This window comes from Equus przewalskii, chromosome 14 (assembly GCF_037783145.1).
Source record: "Equus przewalskii isolate Varuska chromosome 14, EquPr2, whole genome shotgun sequence".
Classification (NCBI taxonomy): domain Eukaryota; kingdom Metazoa; phylum Chordata; class Mammalia; order Perissodactyla; family Equidae; genus Equus; species Equus przewalskii.
In genome coordinates, this window is record NC_091844.1 from 31711873 (window position 1) to 31718818 (window position 6946).

Consider the following 6946-nt stretch of genomic DNA (forward strand, 5'->3'; position numbering starts at 1 on the left):
AATCTCTTAGTGTCCAGTCCATTGCCCCCACTCTTCTGCTCTGGGGCTGTGCCCCTGGCCTGGGCTCCCAAGCACTGCTGGGGAGACTCACACAATCATTTAGACTGGGGCCAATAAAAACTCAGGGGCTCCAGCCCAGCTGTGCCCTTGACACCATCTTGCATCTCAGCAGGGTTTTTTCAATCATCCCCACTTCCCTCCAGCCCTGTCTCACACTGCCTCTGTCTCCCACCGACATCCCCATTCCCAAGGCAGAGAGATTTGAGGCTGACAGGCCTAGGCTTCTTTGTCCACTCTTCTCCATTTCCCACTGCCTTTCCCTCTCTTCACTCCCAAGGACCCTTCTAGATGTCAAGTCCTTCTGACCCCGAGCAGACATTGATGCGTCAGTCATCTCCACTCCCGGCCCTCACTGGTGGCTTCACCCATTCACCCTTCACTCCACAGCAAGGGGAAACCCAGGCTGTTGGCACTGTAGCTGCCCCTGCTGAAGGGATGGATTCAAATTATTCTTGCTGTTAGTGCGAGATTGCCTGAGTAGGTACCCCAGGAGGATCCAGGACAGGCCTTGAACTGGAGCTGGGAGGACCAATCTTCCCAAACAGGGGCTAAAACACCTGAGCTAGGTCATGGGCTGACCCAGCCAAAGTCTAGGAAGCAGGAGCTCAGCAAACTGAGCGTCAATTTAGAAAAGTTTGGGAATTCAATGCCCGATGATTCTGTTCCTAGAAAGGTCAGGGCAGCCCTGTGAGCCTCCACTGGCAGGTTTGGGAGATGTGGAACCCAGGAGCAGAGGAGAGGGCAGTCAGTGGCCGTCGAAGATTTAGAAAACCTTTCTGCTGCTTACACACGCATTCCATCTGTGCCCCTGCACATGCTCAGGACCACCCGCACTAAACCCACACCCTTCTCACCCACCCAGTGTCTTCCATTCAGCCCGTCTCAAGAAACCAGCTGTGTCCAGAAGCACATTCCCTGGAATTTTTAAATCTAGTTTGCATTTCAAGAGAAAGTTAAATTGCATTCCGTGATTTATGTTTACCTCTTCCATTGGCTGCTGCCAAACTGCTGGAGCCCTCTCCACAATAAGCCTCTTTTCTTTGAAACGGGAAGTGCCATTTGGCCCAGGCTAAAAGGAGTGGTCCTTCTGGGTCCCTAGAGGAGCACCACCCAGGATTGGCCCCGGTGCCCCGCTCTGCCCACTCTGGGATCAGGCATTCTCCAAGGAGGAAGCGGAGGATGGGGCTGGGGAGTAGCCATTAACTTAAAGCTTCTCTGTAGCTAGAACCCGCAGAACTGGATGGTGTTTGCTGGGGAAAGACCAGTGTCCTAGTCTCTATCACTGTTAGTCTAAAGTAGATTAAACGATCTCTGCAAGGCAGACAATGAGAACTGTTGGCCCACCGCAACTACAGTTGGTGTGAGAAGAGTAAGTCTCGAGGGGGAGGGGCCGGAGGTACAGCTCTCTCCTTTCCTTGGTGACATTGGGAATTCACAGGACCATATCAGTCAGCCCCAGTCACGGCCCAGTTACCAGACTAGAGCCCTGATTGGAGAAAGCTCTGCCCATCTGCCCAGTCTCTGTTCTAGGTGGAGTGAGGGCAGGCCAAGGGCATTCTGTGAAACCCAAGGTTTGCCTTTGGCTCTCACGTCCTCAATCCTACTCTCCCTTCCTCTAACTCCACCAGACCTGAATTCCCTGATCAAGGACGAGAAGCTCAGACATCCCCTAGCAATGATGGGCTTTCCAGTGGGAAGAAGAGACAGCACTGAGGGGCAGAAGGGCCCCTCTTCCTTCCTTCCAGGCCTCCCATGATGAGAGCTGCCTATGGCTAAGGGGACACACCTGGTCTTTGGAGCCCGAAGTGCTCCGAGTTCTAAGCTTGGCCAGAGAGCAGCTTTGCATGGAAAGGGCCACTCAAGGCTGGATTGCTGAGGTTAAGCCTGCCACCCTGGGGACAGGCAGGCAGGAAGCGCCACAGGGCTTGGAGAGAACATCAGTCCTCTCACTCTGGCCTTCTCCTTCTCACCCCAGGCGCAGAGCTGAGGCAGGGAATTTGGGTGTCAAGCAGGCAGTCTGAGACCACTATTGGGTCCAAGCCCATAGGGATTAAACAGGCATTAGGTCTCCAGCCCAAAGACTCCATTTTCTGACCACAGGGCCCATACACACCTGCTTGGATCTCTGTGATAAACTACACTAAAGGCCTCTTTGCAATGTGATGTTACCTCTCCTCCCATCAAGAGGTGGAGTCTATGTCTTCACCCTCCTGAATCTGGGCAGTTCTTGTGACAAGGTTTGATCAAGAGAATGTGGAAGAAGTGATGCTACATGAGTTCCAGAGCCTGGGCCTTAAGACGCCTTACAGCTTCCACCTTCACTCTCACAGACGGATGCCCTCCAGTCAGTCTAGTTTACTGCTCGATGAGAGGCTACATGGAGAACCAAGGCAGCCCAGCCAACAGCCAGATGGGTGAATGAGACCCTTCCAGATGGTCCAGCTGCCCTCTGACTATTCACAGAATTAGTGATCTCTGGCAAGATCACAGAAGAACTGCCTGGCAACTCACAAAATCATCAGAAATAATAAACTATTATTAAGATAGTCTTGGTAGTTGATGCTGCTGCAATAAATAATCTAAACGATTACCTTTGCTGTCACCTGAAGCCAAGATGCTAGGCTCAAGTGCCCATCCCTGGGCTTCTATCTTGCCCCAGTGTGCCCTACCCCTCAGGCGTGGCCTGTTCTTCCCATTCGGGTAACCCTGCCGTGGTTTGGCAGACCCCTCCCCAGGGCCTGAAGCCAGACCAATTAACCCATCCCATGACAAGCCCACTACCATTCATTAATCTCCAGGAAGGGCAAGACCACCTATCCCAGACTCCCTGCCTGCTTTCTACCCTGGGGAAACCAAGCTGGTGGCCAACTTCTGCCTGAACCACATTGGAGCGCACCACTCACTTCAGTCAAGGAGCCTCACCTGCTGCCCACACTTATACGTCAGCCTCACGGATTGGCCTCCAGTATCTGCCCCATGCCAGTAGGCCCTTCTCAGGCCACATCCCCAGCTTCTTTCAGTGCCATTCCTGCCTGTCTAGATGGCTTTTGGCTGCAGCCTGAAGATAAAATGATTTTAATGTAATTGTAGATTGTCTGTCTCCCAAGCTGTGAGTTTTCCAAGGGCAAGAACCAGGTTTTATTCATCTTTGAATCTCCAAGTCCTTCTTAGTGGCTAGGGGAGTGAATGTACGAATATTGGAAGGAAGGAAAGAAGGAAGGAAGGAAGGCAAGATTGCTTCAGTAAGGCAATGACTTTCCATTACCTTCACCCCTATCCACTTCTCTCAGTAATTTTAAGTTATAATAGACTAAGGGTTTAGGCTTCCTTCTATCCAGTCCTGGTTTCACAATGCTCTGGGTCATACATGCAAAGTTGGGTGCAAAGTAACTTGGATAAAGTAAAAAATATTTGTATTATTCTCCCAGGGGGGCCCAAGGTGACATTGGGTGTGGAGCGGGACTGAGATAGGGAAGTTCAGAGAGAGACCCTAAAGCTGTGACTGCCCACCACTGTCAGTTGGCTCCTGGGAATCAGTATGACAGGAAAAGATCAGTGAAGTTGGCTTTGTTTCATCAAATAGGCTGTTTCATCGAACAGGCTGCTCAGTCGAAAGAGACTATTTCCCAGAAAATAGTCTGATTACATTTTCGGTGACCCTTCTAAGGCATGTTCAAGCAGCCTAGTTTGCCTTCTCTCTTAGAGAAGATATTGTATATGGAAATAGTTTTGTCAGATTGTAATGCTCTATAAACGTTAGCTAATTATTTTTCTTTTACATTGTAGGCAAGACTAGAGTCCAGGCACAGTATTATACTAGTATAAAACTACTAAAATAGTAGTTTTAAATAACTGTCTGTGAAGTCACACAGACCTTGAGTTCAAATCCAGGCTCCGCCTTCATTAGTCACGTAACCCTAAGCTACTTAGTTTCTATGAGCTTTCATTTCTTCCTCTGTAAAATGAACTCACAGGCGGTAGTGAGCATTGAAGAAAAAGTTAGAGCACCTGGCCCAGACTAACTGCTCGAAAACACCAGCTACTGGTAATAGTGAAAACATAAATCTTAGCTATTGCAAATCATAGTTTATTACCTACAAGGAAGTTAAACTGTCTTGAGGAGGATAAGATGTCTAATCCTTTCTCCTGGACAAGCCGGGGACTGCGATGCTGAACGAAGCTGTACCTTTGGTTCCCCTCAAGAAACCCACTGCCAGGCAGTCTCTCTGGGAGATTTAGCAAACCAAAGGCACTGGGCAGAGAGGGGCAGACTGCGAGTCGGAGGCGTACGGGAGGTGTACGGGACACCATGGGAACCAGACAGACTCAAAAGACTCCCAGGGGAAAGCGGGAGAAGGAGATTAAGGAAATTCGAGAATCCTAAAGGAAGGCTGCGGCTTTGTTTTATTGGGTGCTAGGGGCCTCATGTTACCTGTCCAGGAATCCATAAAGGCACCACCAAGACCCAGCTCTCTTCCCCATCTTTCTCCAACCCAGTGTTGTCCTGGTAAATGTTTAACACCTTGGGTGAAGTGGCCTATTTGCATATAAATGTTACTGATGTGAAGGATATGTAACACAATTTATAAATAATAACAAAATACATAACACTCTTTATTGTAAATTCCATATAGCCAATTAATCAATAAACCAATGGAGGCTTTCACTGATTTCTGCCAAACTCTTGTATGAATAGCCAACATAAGGTTACAATTGCCAAGTGAGTATAGTTCTGGTGTGAGCATTGGTTGATATTTCATTTACAGTAACAAGTGACTTGCTCATTATAATACTAGAGGAATATTTCCTCATTTTTATGCCATTCACAATGTAACAGCTACAGATATGGTAAACTTGTAAGTTTAATCCTCATTATTAATATTTTCCACATCACTTTAAGCCTAGATAGTTAGCAAAAAGAAAAATCAAGCCCTAATCTGTAGCCTTTGCTAATTTCTGTGATATAAATACTATGGCCAGTTTTCAAGTTACCAACATAAAGTCACTACATGACGGGTCAGAAAATTTTTCAGTAGTATGCCATTATACAGTATCTCTACCATACAGATAGAGAAGACATAAATAACCTTAAAAACATAGATGGTTGTAAAAACATAGTAAAATAATCAAGAAATGATGATTTTTAGCACTTATTATCTTTATGTAATATAATTTATTTAATTGTAAATTTACATAAATTAATTTTTAATAATGGCTATGTTTAACAACCAGTTCACAAAATTCCTGAAAATTTAGCCATTGGCTCTTGCACGTCAGTGTGAGCCAGCTCTAACATGCTGCTGTCCCAGCCCTTCCTTCTCCACCAAGACCCCACCCCCACCCCCACCTGAGCCTTATGGTGCTTTTCCCAGCTGGGTCTCGCAGGAGGGCCTAACACGGCCTGGCAACTTTTTGAAGAGAGACGAGTGTCCCTCCACATCACCTCTCTGGCCACTATCAGAGGCCAGATCAACGGTTCTCAATCCCAGCTGCACATTAAAATCCCCTGGGAGTATCTTTTCAAATCCCCAGGCCCAGGCCGCGTCCAAGACCAAGTGAATCAAAATCTCTGGAAGCAGCACCCTGGTGTCAGTATTTTTCAAACCTCCCAGACGATTTCAATATGCAGCCAAATTTGAGAACCACTGGGGTAGATGCTACTCAGAATGAGGGTCCCAGACCAGTAGGTCTGTTGTCGTGTGGGAGCTTGTTAGAAATGCAGAATCTTGGGCCCCATTCCAAAACAAGATGTCCAAAAGATTGGAATGCGCATTAGAGTACTGACCTAGAGCACTGCCCACTGCCCCCACCTCGCTTCACCTACCTAAGTCATCCTCATCCTCTCACTCTTACTTTCTCAATGAAGCCTTCCCTAACCGCCCCATTCTGCCTTAGTCGAGTCCCAGGGTGCTTTCATGGTACCCCGTACTTTTTCACGGCTTTTATCACCACTGAGCTTTAATCATCATGTATTGGTCTTTTGGATGTCTGAATCTCCTGGTAGAAGGTGAGTTCCATTAAGACAGGAAGCAGTTCTGCCTTGTCCAGCACCAAGAAAAGTGCCTGACACATACTAAGTCTTTAGTAAATATTTGTTAAATCTTGAAGCGACTTCTGGGTGGCCTGGAGCTGTCCCAAGTACTGCCCACTGCAGGGATGTCTAAGACACTGGAGGAGGTAACAAGGATGAAAGCTTACTTGCTGTGAATAGAGGTGTTCTGAGAGAGTATGAGTAGCCACTTGATAGCCCCCGAAGATTAAGAATCTCAATGATAGACAAGTTGGTGCCAGAGCCTGAAGGACACAGGAGCTGTAAGGGATAGAATGTGCCACCTGGGTGAGGGCAGCTACCACCAGGAGGATAGAATTGGGTAAAGGAGGAAAGAGATGAAATCTAGAAGGGTGAGGCTGAAGGGTGTTCAGAGATCAAAACAGGATGCGGCACAGACAGGTACTAGTAGATGTTAGACATGCTGGATATTCCTTCTTGGTAGATCTATCGATCTCAGAATTTTGTTCTCAGACACACACATCCTCTTGTATTGATAGAGTCGGGCGTCCTCGACTCTCTCAGAATAGAAAGCTCTGGTCTTAGCAAAACCTCAGTCCAACTGCAGAAACGTGCTGCCCTGAGACAGGGAAGACACTGTTTTATAGTGGAGAACTGGAACGGGGCATGCTGCCGATCACAAGCTCGGGCTGAGGATTGAGCTCCCCAGCCTATGGTCCCTAACTCCTCAGATGTCAGCAAAGTGGTGGTTGCAGGGAGTGAACGAAAGGGGTCTCCCGGGTCTCCGGTAAGAGCAGGCTCTCAGTGGTGGCCCTGAGAAGGTGATAATGGGGCTCCAATGAACTTCTCTTCTCCAATGAGGATTCTTAGTTTGGA